This window comes from Pinus tabuliformis, chromosome 5_1 (genome assembly GCF_031772625.1).
Source record: "Pinus tabuliformis cultivar Carrire ecotype Pingquan chromosome 5_1, CPIR1, whole genome shotgun sequence".
Classification (NCBI taxonomy): Eukaryota; Viridiplantae; Streptophyta; class Pinopsida; order Pinales; family Pinaceae; genus Pinus; species Pinus tabuliformis.
The window spans coordinates 296,900,433-296,911,034 of NC_142305.1; the positions used below are offsets into that span (position 1 = coordinate 296,900,433).

The 10,602-nt window shown below is 37.9% G+C and overlaps 1 pseudogene; it reads left to right on the top strand.

Moving 5' to 3' along the window:
* Positions 1 to 517: 517 nt before the first annotated feature.
* Positions 518 to 10,030, top strand: LOC149164521 (protein TOPLESS-RELATED PROTEIN 2-like; annotated as a pseudogene).
* Positions 10,031 to 10,602: the final 572 nt, after the last annotated feature.

The window sequence follows — 10,602 nt, forward strand, 5'->3', positions numbered from 1 at the left end:
AGCCTAGAACAGAATAGAAATGGAAAGTGAGCAATTAACAGCAAAAGAAGCTTGTATTAGTTGAAAATGAAGACGAGACGCTGCAAGTATCAAAGCAGTTACAGTCTCCAGAAGTTGAACCTTACATCAAAACAACAACCATCAACCCTGATTACATCTTGTTTCTGGGTATATATAGAGTTTCAATACAAAGGCACTCGGCCATTCTAAGTATGGAGGGGTCATAATTGACCACCAACCGCTTTAACTGTCTGGCAGAACTTTTGAGTGCAATTGCTTGCTGTAGCAGATGGATTTGATCTCCTCGGGTGCTCTGTTGTCCTCTGAAGTGGCTGGAGTGTCATATAAGCTAAAATGCCATGCTTGTTAAATGTAAATTTTTGCTCGAGCCTTGTCCTTCTTCTTCTCAGGTATACAGTCTGTTGAATGCGGTGGTTGGAGAGGAAATGCACCAGGTACAGGTAGACGGTCATCTTCGTCCTTCGGGCACACGGAAAGATCAGGGCAAGGGGAGTGCATGGCGGATGTACGAGTAGGGCGGAGGGGAAGACATCAGTCGTTGGATCAAACAGATAGACGGCGGGGATCGCTTGGTGGAGAGTATCGGGTGATACGGAGGCGGAGTGGATGCAGGCTTTCGGATGTCGGGACAGACAGATCCAATGGTCATCGGGTGTTGAAGATGCGCGGAATTTATCAGGCGGGAAAATGGGTTTGAGCGGTAGGTGGAAGCGATCGCCGTCTGATTGTGGTGGAGGTGATCGGACAGTGTGGATTTGATCGCACAGGTTTTTTTGGATGTGACGGGGAAAAATCTTGTGAAGGCGCAGAGTCACGTGAACATAGTTATATGATGGTTTAAACTCCACGCTCGGGGTTAAGAGCAAAAGTTCCTATATGTGATTTAACAAGAGATCTGGGAAATGGAGGTGAAACGAGGATGAGTGAGGTGAAGGGAAGGGCGAGTATAACTAGTATAGGCCTCTTTTGAGCAAAACCGAGGACTGAGCTTACTCTGGCTCCTTGAATATCAACAACCTGTAACAGAGCTAACAATACCACTTTATCTGAGATATGGTACAAAGGGGAGCAGTTAGGTTCTATCACATCAGGACAGATGAGCAGGTTGCAGACATTCTCATAAAGCCTTTGGGGAAAGTCAAAATCTTAACCTTCTGAGAGAGACTTGGATTCATGGAACGACCCTCCTGTGAGTGTCCCGTATGAGTTGGACATAAAGCTCTGGGAGCTCCTGGGGGCGTGGGGTATTTCTTGGAGCTACGAGTGACCATAGGGTGAGTGGTTCACCTTACCCTAGTGGTGTGCTGGATACAGGGTGAGTGGTTCACCTTCCCCTGTGATACCCCATTATGGTTGACATGTGTGTAGGGTAAGTGGTTCACCTACCCCTACCCGGACACATGCATGTAGGGTGAGTGGTTCACCTTCCCCTACGATTGACATATGCATAGGATGAGTGGTTCACCTTCTCCTATGGTATATGAGCAGGATGAGTGGTTCACCTTCTTCTGTTGATGCCCCGACACACATCCTACCCATAGAGTCCGGGACTCATGGGAAGTACCTCTCATCTGGCCAATGAGTTGGGAAAAGATGGTTAGGGACCATAGCACTACTGATGGACGCATCATGTACTGCCATACTCCCTATGACTAGGATGCATGGTGTCCAACAACTTGATATGGGATCAAGGATTGACTTTTGTTAGTGTAGAGTGATATGATCTTATGTTTCACTCACGATCACTTCTTCTTCATTTTTTCTTCATGGCCTAGTGCATGACACATGGAGAATACGGTGCTCATCACTCCCTCTCAATCAGGGAGGAAATCCTTACTCCCTCTCAACTAGGGAGACAACCACAATCCTTAGCTAGTCTCATACTTCATCAATACATCAACTACATGTTCTTTTGCAGAGATACAATTGTAGCTACAGGGATCCTTCCTTGCATTTCATCATAGCTGGGCTTCGATCTTTCATATGCATTGAATTCCCAGACCGAGAAGTGCGAAGACTGATAGCTTTCATACCCAATGGAATCTTTTTCTCATCAAATAATTTCCCTATGCTCATATTAAATATAAAGTTAAATATATGCCCATCCAATCTACAGAGGATCATCACCAATAGGATTTATATCAAACTCAATGGCCAAATTTTTCTCCAATTTTCAAATAGACAATATTACCCCTTGTAATGGTCAAAAGAATTCGAGTAATATTGTGACTATAATAATAGAAAATCTAGCGGGTACTATCAAATATGACCAAATCTCCTTTTTTCCCTAAAGCTCTGTTGATGCTTGCTCATCATTGCGGACTATGAGAGAAAACCCTCCTTAAATGCCTCCATAACAGGTAAAAATTTGACCTTATGCTTGACTTTCTTCTAAAATACAAAATCCTGTTATTCGAACGATATTTACATATCTTTCCAAAACTTCTACGTGTGTACTTGAGACATCTAGCTCCTGGTGCAATTTAATAAGTTATAAATCTCCATAGCTCGACCTTATGTACACAAATCCACTATCTAAATAAGAAGTTGTTGAAGCAATAGATGTCTCTCCCAAAAGTTCTTGCTCGAGACTAGTAAGCCTTTCCGTTTGATGTGTGATGAGCAACTTGCTCGAGACTAGTAAGCCTTTCCGTTTGATGTGTGATGAACAACTGAAGGAAGCCCTAAGATCACCTAGAAGGTATCGAGAACCACCCACTAAACATAAGCATCAATGGTAGTCATAAAGTTGGGTTTGGTAAGGATTTATTTGTATAGAGAGGCATTGCAATAAAAAATTGTCTCCTCACTATGAATCTCTTAAACAAACTGCCAAAATGTCGGCCTTTACAAGAGTACATAGAAGATTATTAATTCAAATTACTATGACATGACTATACTGAAATACTACAAACAATTTGCTATGTGGATAGCTTCAAGGCTGTCTCAGCTAACCTTCACAAGTTCTCAGAGAAAGTTTGTTTGATCTTCTATATCAAAAGGTCTCTAGATAGAGGGTTCCCACAATGGGAATTTGTTGTGTTCTAGTTTAAATTCTGACTGAAATAATAAAAGGCATTTGTTGGTGTGTAGTAAGTTATATTTACTACAATCCATCTTGATTGTCTGCAGCAACAATTCTTTGATCTCCTTGGCTGGAACATCTTCCTGATTGGATTTCTTAATTAACCTCAAGACCGAGTCCATCCAGAGCTTTGATGTGGATAGAAGCAATCCTAACTTTTTCAAACAAAAAATGTGAATGTTTAGGGCCTTTCCTTCTCCTATGCTTACCTCCACATGGATCAGATTGTGAGAATCTCTCTATGGTGCCTATTGTATCCCTTGGCGTTCAACTGCCTACAATTGGATAATAGTCCACCAGAACTAACGAGAGGATAATAGTCCACCACCAGAACTAATGAGAGGCTTATCTTACGCGTGACCATGAGAAGGGTAAACTCCATCTGTGGATAAATTTTACCCTCTCAATTTTTGTTACAACAGATCAAATCTAATATACATATTGGACATAAGTGATGTTAAGGACTTCAAACAGAAATGAACTCTTTTTGGAAACTCCTCGTTGAGAGCTTCCATATTATAGCTTCATGCAAAAATGAGACCAAAATGCTGAAAAACTTCTTGTCAGCTTTGCTTTTTTACCTTACTCGAGTTTAAATTAAAGGTTGAATATTGGTTTGTCTCAAAACAATGGCGAGCTTGTACTTGCCAAATGACCGGTATTGGTTTTGCAATTGCAGTCTTGGGAGGATCCAATTCTGTTTCAACATTTTGCTTCACCCTTTCCATCCTCTTGTCCGTATATTTAATGCTTGATTTAATCTGTCAGCAATTGGTGGTGGATGCTAAGAGCTGCTTCATTCTCTTCAATTATTGAGTTTTAGCGAAGTCGATCATATTCAATGTCGAGTTTTTTTAATGGTGTCTTTCAACTTATTAAATTCTCTTTTAGTACTCTATATTAGCATCCAAGGAGATCCATAAATCTTCCACAAAATTGCTGGTGGGAAGTGGCCCTTTATTCATGTAGAATCAAAGGAAAATTTCTAATACAGCCTAGCAAGATAAATTAGCAAGAAAAAAGGAAAGAGAAAAGAGCTAAAGGGTAAGATTAGCAAATACATGTTGATATAGGGTCATCCCTTATCAAAGTTTAAAGATGCTTGAAGATATTTCGTTGAGTGTGATACATGGAAAACTAGTAGACCCATAAATCTTCCACAACATTGTTGGTGGGAAGTGGCCCTTTATTCATTTAGAATTTTCTAATAGAGACTAGCAAGATAAAAGGAAAGAGAAAAGAGCTAAGGTAAGATTAGAAAATACATGTTGATATAGGGCCATCCCTTATCAAAGTTAAAGATACTCGAAGATATTTCCTTGATTTCGTATTCTATTCCTCTTAATAGCTAAAACTCAATATTGATACCAGGATACCAACTCTTCCAAATAAGATATAATGTTAATGCTACAACTTATATAAAGATCTGAATATTAATCTTATCTTCTTAAAGTATAAATGTTCTATTAAATCCCACGTATCTAAATTTCTCATAGAGTGATTGTATGTTCAGGAGCATGAGTATTGTTAGTATTAATATCTTCTACGAGTCATAATAGTTAGAGCCTAGGTGTGATACATGGAAAACATCTTGGGTGAAGGCCTCATCCTTCACAGTGGCCATGATCATCCAAACTAGTCAATTTATTGCCCGTGTCTTGTTATGAATGGTCAGATGCCCTAAGCAAGCATTTAATTTCAATCATCTTAGGGCAAGCAATTTCAGTTCAATCGGCCATGATCATCCAAACTAGTCAATTTATTGCCCGTGTCTTATTATGAGTGGTCAGATGCCCTAAGCAAGCATTTAATTTCAATAATCTTAGGGAAAGCAATTAAGTTCAATCATCTAGCATTGAACACCAATCATAATTAGTAATTGATACTTTTCCATCTCCTATTAATACAAAGTAATTTGCTAATTTATTGAGCTCAACATTATAACCTTGGGCCACTTGAATAAATATTATATGATCAAAGAAAATTAACAAGGCCTTGCATCTTTGAGTAGATGGGAATGTTTAATATTGTCAGGTATCACATTGTTATTCATTAGTTGGCATTGTTACATATCGCCCTCTTCATTTTCGAACAAAGCAAATACTCTCAATCAGGGTTCAAATGTTATGAGTATGGATTTCCATCCTCTGCAGCAAACAATTCTGCTAGGTGATTTCAAATTCCATTCAATAGAATTCTTCATTTAAATAAATTCCTTATCTTAATTTGGAAGATGTACCTTTTATCTTTATAAATATGTTCACGCTGGCTAGTGGTTCAAATTTGGATTGCTGGCTTTATCGATCAGTTGGATTGTAACACAATGTTGGTGACACTGCAATTTGGGAAGTGGCATCTCAAGAAAGATTAGCTTATAGGAACTTTAAGGTTTGGGAAATTTCGTTCGGTTTGATTCCCATGCAATAGATGTTCTGTAATTTAAATTGGAAAAATGTACATGTATGAATTGATTTTGAAAAGAATTTAGAGGAACACAATGTTGGTGACACTGCAATTTGGGAAGTGGCATCTCAAGAAAGATTAGCTTATAGGAACTTTAAGGTTTGGGAAATTTCGTTCGGTCTGATTCCCATGCAATAGATGTTCTGTAATTTAAATTGGAAAAATGTACATGTATGAATTGATTTTGAAAAGAATTTAGAGTTCTTTATTGGAGTTGATCATTAGCACTCGCCTTAGGTAAACTCTTCTACATGTTTTGTTATGTTTTCTTAGGCTGCTCTTGTGAAAGATCCCGCTTTATCAGTGAATCGTTGTATTTGGAGCCTAGATGGGGTAGTCCATGGTAACTTAATCTATACTTTGTATTTATTAATAAGATGTTTTGATATCATTTCCTTCTTTATACAATAATGCGAGTGATTTGCAATAATGTTATCTACAAATGCCTCTATTCAGATACTGACATGCCTGGTTAGCATATAGTTCACATATATTCTTACCTGTGGCAGGCGATTTGAGACAACATCTAGAGGTTTGCTTACATGCTTAAAGGCCAACCTGTACATTCTTGTTGGTCTATAAAAAGTAAGTTTGTATTGATAGTATAATTTATTAACATTGATATAATTTATACAGATTGATGCACATGCTGGTGGTGTGAATGATATTGCTTTTTCACACCCTTCCTCCCAGATATGCATAATTACATGTGGGGATGATAAGACCATCAAGGTAATCTGCAGTCCATGGTAACTTAATCTATACTCTGTGTTTATTAATAAGATGTTTTGATATCATTTCCTTCTTTATACATCAATGCCAGTGATTTGCAATAATGTCATCTACAAATTCCTCTGATCTCCTTTTGGTTGGTTGCGTACCAACACAATGGTGTGCTACTCCCTCTATTCAGATATTGACGTGCCTGCATATGTGTTATAGGAGTTGCATTTTCCAAGCATATAGTTCACATATATTCTTACCTGTGGCAGGCGATTTGAGACAACATCTAGAGGTTTGCGTACATGCTTAAAGGCAAACTTGTACATTCTTCTAGGTCTATAAAAGTAAGTTTGTATTGATAGTATAATTTATTAACATTGATATAATTTATACAGATTGATGCACATGTTGGTGGTGTGAATGGTATTGCTTTTTCACACCCTTCCTCCCAGATATGCATAATTACTTGTGGGGCTGATAAGACCATCAAGGTAATCTGCTTTATCATATGTGTCCAGACTCATTCTAGTTGTCGTTTACTTATCTGTATATGAAAAAAAAATGTTTGTGCTTGTAGGTGTGGGATGCAATAATTGGTCAACAACAGTACACATTTGAATGTCATGAAGGACCTGTATATTCTGTTTGTCCTCACGAGTAAGAAAATATTCAGGTACTTTGTTTCTTAAGACCTGAACAATTTATGTGCATTGCAGTTGAGTAATATCAAATTCTAGTTGTTTTGAAGTTACATTACATATTGCATATCCTATTTTTGTTTGATGTTTGGCTTGTGAATTTTTGGCCATATGAGATATAGTTTATTGCACTAAGGATAGATAGATTATGATTCTTTGTTCATATACAGTTTATTTTTTCTACAACTATTGATGGAAAGATCAAAGCCTGGTTGTATGATCTTGCAGGATCTAGGGTGGACTATAATGCTCCGCGCCTATGGTGCACTACAATGGCTTATAGTGCTGAAGCAACAAGGTAAAATGTCAACTTGGAATGGTGTTTAGTTTTTTAAAATGTCTTCATGTGGATCTGAGTTTTACTTTCTCCAATTTTCTATATTTGCTTTGTCAAGACTATGCCCTTTCTGAAGTATATAATCATTTGTATTTTTGTTAGGATCTTCTCCTGTGGAACAAGTTAAAAATGGTGATTCATACCTGGTTGAGTGGAATGAAAGTGAGGGAACAATCAAGTGGACATATTATGGTTTTAGGAAGGGTTTCTCAGGTGTTGTGCAATTTGATACAACTAGGAATAGGTCCTTGGCTGCTGGTGATGAATTTCAAATAATGTTTTGGGACATGGATAACACCAGTATCCTGACAACTATTGATGTTGAGGGTAGTTTGGTAAGAAGTTGATGAGGATGGTTTATTTTTAGAGTTTGAGAGATAGTGATTTTGACCCAAAAAGGTTTTGACGCATTATTTTAAGTTTTCTTGATCACATCTCACTGTATAATCCTTGTGTTATTTCCAAAAAGCTGCAGGCTAGTCCCGGCCTTCGTTTCAGTAAGATGGTTCCCTTCGTTTCAGTAAAGATGGTTCCCTGTTGGCAGTCACAACGAATGACAATGGCATAAGGATCTTAGCCAATGATGAGGGATTTCGCTTAATTGGCATGCTGTAGAGTAGATCCTTTGAGGGAACGAGGGTGCCACCAGAGAAAATGGAAACAAAGGTAAATTGCTTCTTCCATGCACATTTGCTATGTACATGCACTGCTAATTAATGGTAAAGTTTTGACTCTAACTAGATCATTTTTACTATGGAGACTTCAATTGTGAATGTTATGCCTCCTGCAGTCACTGCTCCTGGTTCCCTTCCCAGCGCTGTAGAACGTTCAGGGAGAATTCCACCTGCAATATCAATGACTAATTTTGTAAGAACTTTCCCCTAGACTTATTTCTTTAGAATCTAGCATATTTGTCCAGCCATATTCAGTTTATTTTGTCTTATCATTTTCTAAACTTTCACTCCAGAGTCCCGATATTGTTGCTTTCAAGTTTCCATATAGCATATTTGTTCTTTTCCCCTTTCAAATGCTCTATTAGCCATTATTTTGGCATACCTTGGCATATCTTTTATAGGAATAGGATGATATGATCAATGGATTCTAACAATTATCTGACACTCATGACGTGTGCAGAATAGTATATACAGCAGTCGGACCCCAGATGTTAAACCAAGGCTTCTAGATGAGGTTACAAACAAACAAGAACGGGTATCTGACATTCAAGACATGTGTGCAGAATAGGCTTCTAGATGAGGTTACAGATGAACAAGAATGGGAAATTGACTGAATCAGATCCCAGATGTTAAACCAAGGCTTCTAGATGAGGTTACAAGGCTTCTAGATGAGGTTACAGACGAACAAGAATGGGAAATTGACTGAATCACTGATTCGGGTCAGTGTAGGTCTCTCAGGTTGCCTGACAAGTATTTCGGTCGATATTGATTCAAACAAGTAATGTGCTATTTCTTGCAGGTAGTAAGACTGATATACACCAATTCCGGTGTTGTTGTTTTAGCACTGGCATCCAATGCTCTCCGTAAGCTATGAAAATGGCCACGGAGTGACTGGAATCCATATAGAAAGGTGGGGTTTTTTAGTAGTTGTTGTTTACTTCCTTTTTGTTTTAGCTTGTTTTATTTATTTATTTGTTTCTTATACTTTTGGATACATAATTTGCTGCTGTATTTTATGCAGTAATGATTTACTCGTAACTAAGAGTTAATTTTTTGTTCCACAGTCTACAATGAGTATTCCACCACAGATGTGGCAGCCAGCTAGCGGGATTGTTATGAATAATGACATTGGTGATACAATTCCAGAAGAAGCCGTTGCTTGTATATCTTTGTCTAAGAATGATTCCTATGTGATGTCTGCTTCCGGTGGCAAGGTCTCCTTATTCAATATGATGACATTTAAGGTAACAGAGACTTTTACCTAAAGACCAGTTTCATTTTAATGTTTCCAATTATATATATATATATATATATATATATATATATAGATATATAATTTCAGTTTTGGTACATTGGTCTGCTTTAATGTTTCCAATTATATATATATATATATATATATATAATTTCAGTTTTGGTACATTGGTCTGCTTTAATGTCTGACCTTCAGCTTTCACATATTATGTGGGTAATGGTGTTCAGTTCAGGATCATTCTAGAAGGTTCTTGTGTAATGTTCCTCACTATAGGCTAAGTTTATCTAAATCATTGGTTTCATGACATGCTAATTAGTGATTCATTGCAGGTCATGACAACTTTCATGACACCTTCTCCTGAGCCACTTTTCTGGCTTTCCACCCTCAGGACAATAACATCATTGCAATTAGCATAGAGGATTTATCAATTCAAACATACAATGTTCTAGTTGATGAGGTGTTGCCTGTGAATAAATCTTTAAATTTAAAATTCTTTTCATTTTTCTTCATTGTTCCCTTTTACCAAAAATGACAAGTGGCATGCTCTGAACTTGAACTTATTGGAATTTTTAAAGGTAAGAACAAAGCTCAAGGGCCACCAAAAGAAAACCAAAGGCCTGGATTTTTCACATGTATTGAGTGTATTGGTGTCTTCTGGAGTTGATGCCCAGTTATACGCTCCAAGTATATCGTTTCTTTTGTTATTATATAAGTCTGACTCCATGATGTTCGCTTTAAAGTTTACATAAATTTACCAACTAGAAATGTTCATGTACTCACAACCACGTCTTTTGGCAGTTATGTCTCTGGTGCATAGATGGGTGGGACAAGCCAGGAAGATCATCACCACCAGTCGGGGATACAACAGTACAGTTTCATAATGTTTAAATTCACTTGTTGGACTGATACAACAGCACAGTATCATAATGATTAAATTCACTTTTCGGTCGTGCATGAGAGCCAGCTTACTATATATAATGCTTCCAAGTTGGAGCGCTTGCACTATTAAGTACTTGTAAGCAGTCTTGAATTCAAACATAGACGGTTGTATAATGTCACTTACCTTCTGTATCTGATTGGATATCCTTGTTACATGCTTGCATTGCAGTGGTATCCTCATGATTCCTTATCTGCTCCTATTTCAAGTGCCATATATTATTCATGTGACAGCGTCCTAGTTTATGCGATGGTGCAGTTGGAGTGTTTGGTGCAGAATGTTTGAGGCCGCGATGGTGCAGTTGGAGTGTTTGGTGCAGAATGTTTGAGGCCTCACTGTCACATTGCACCTTCTGCATATTTACCATCGGGAATGACCATGTCAATGTGCTCTTCCATTCTGTCATGGTTGA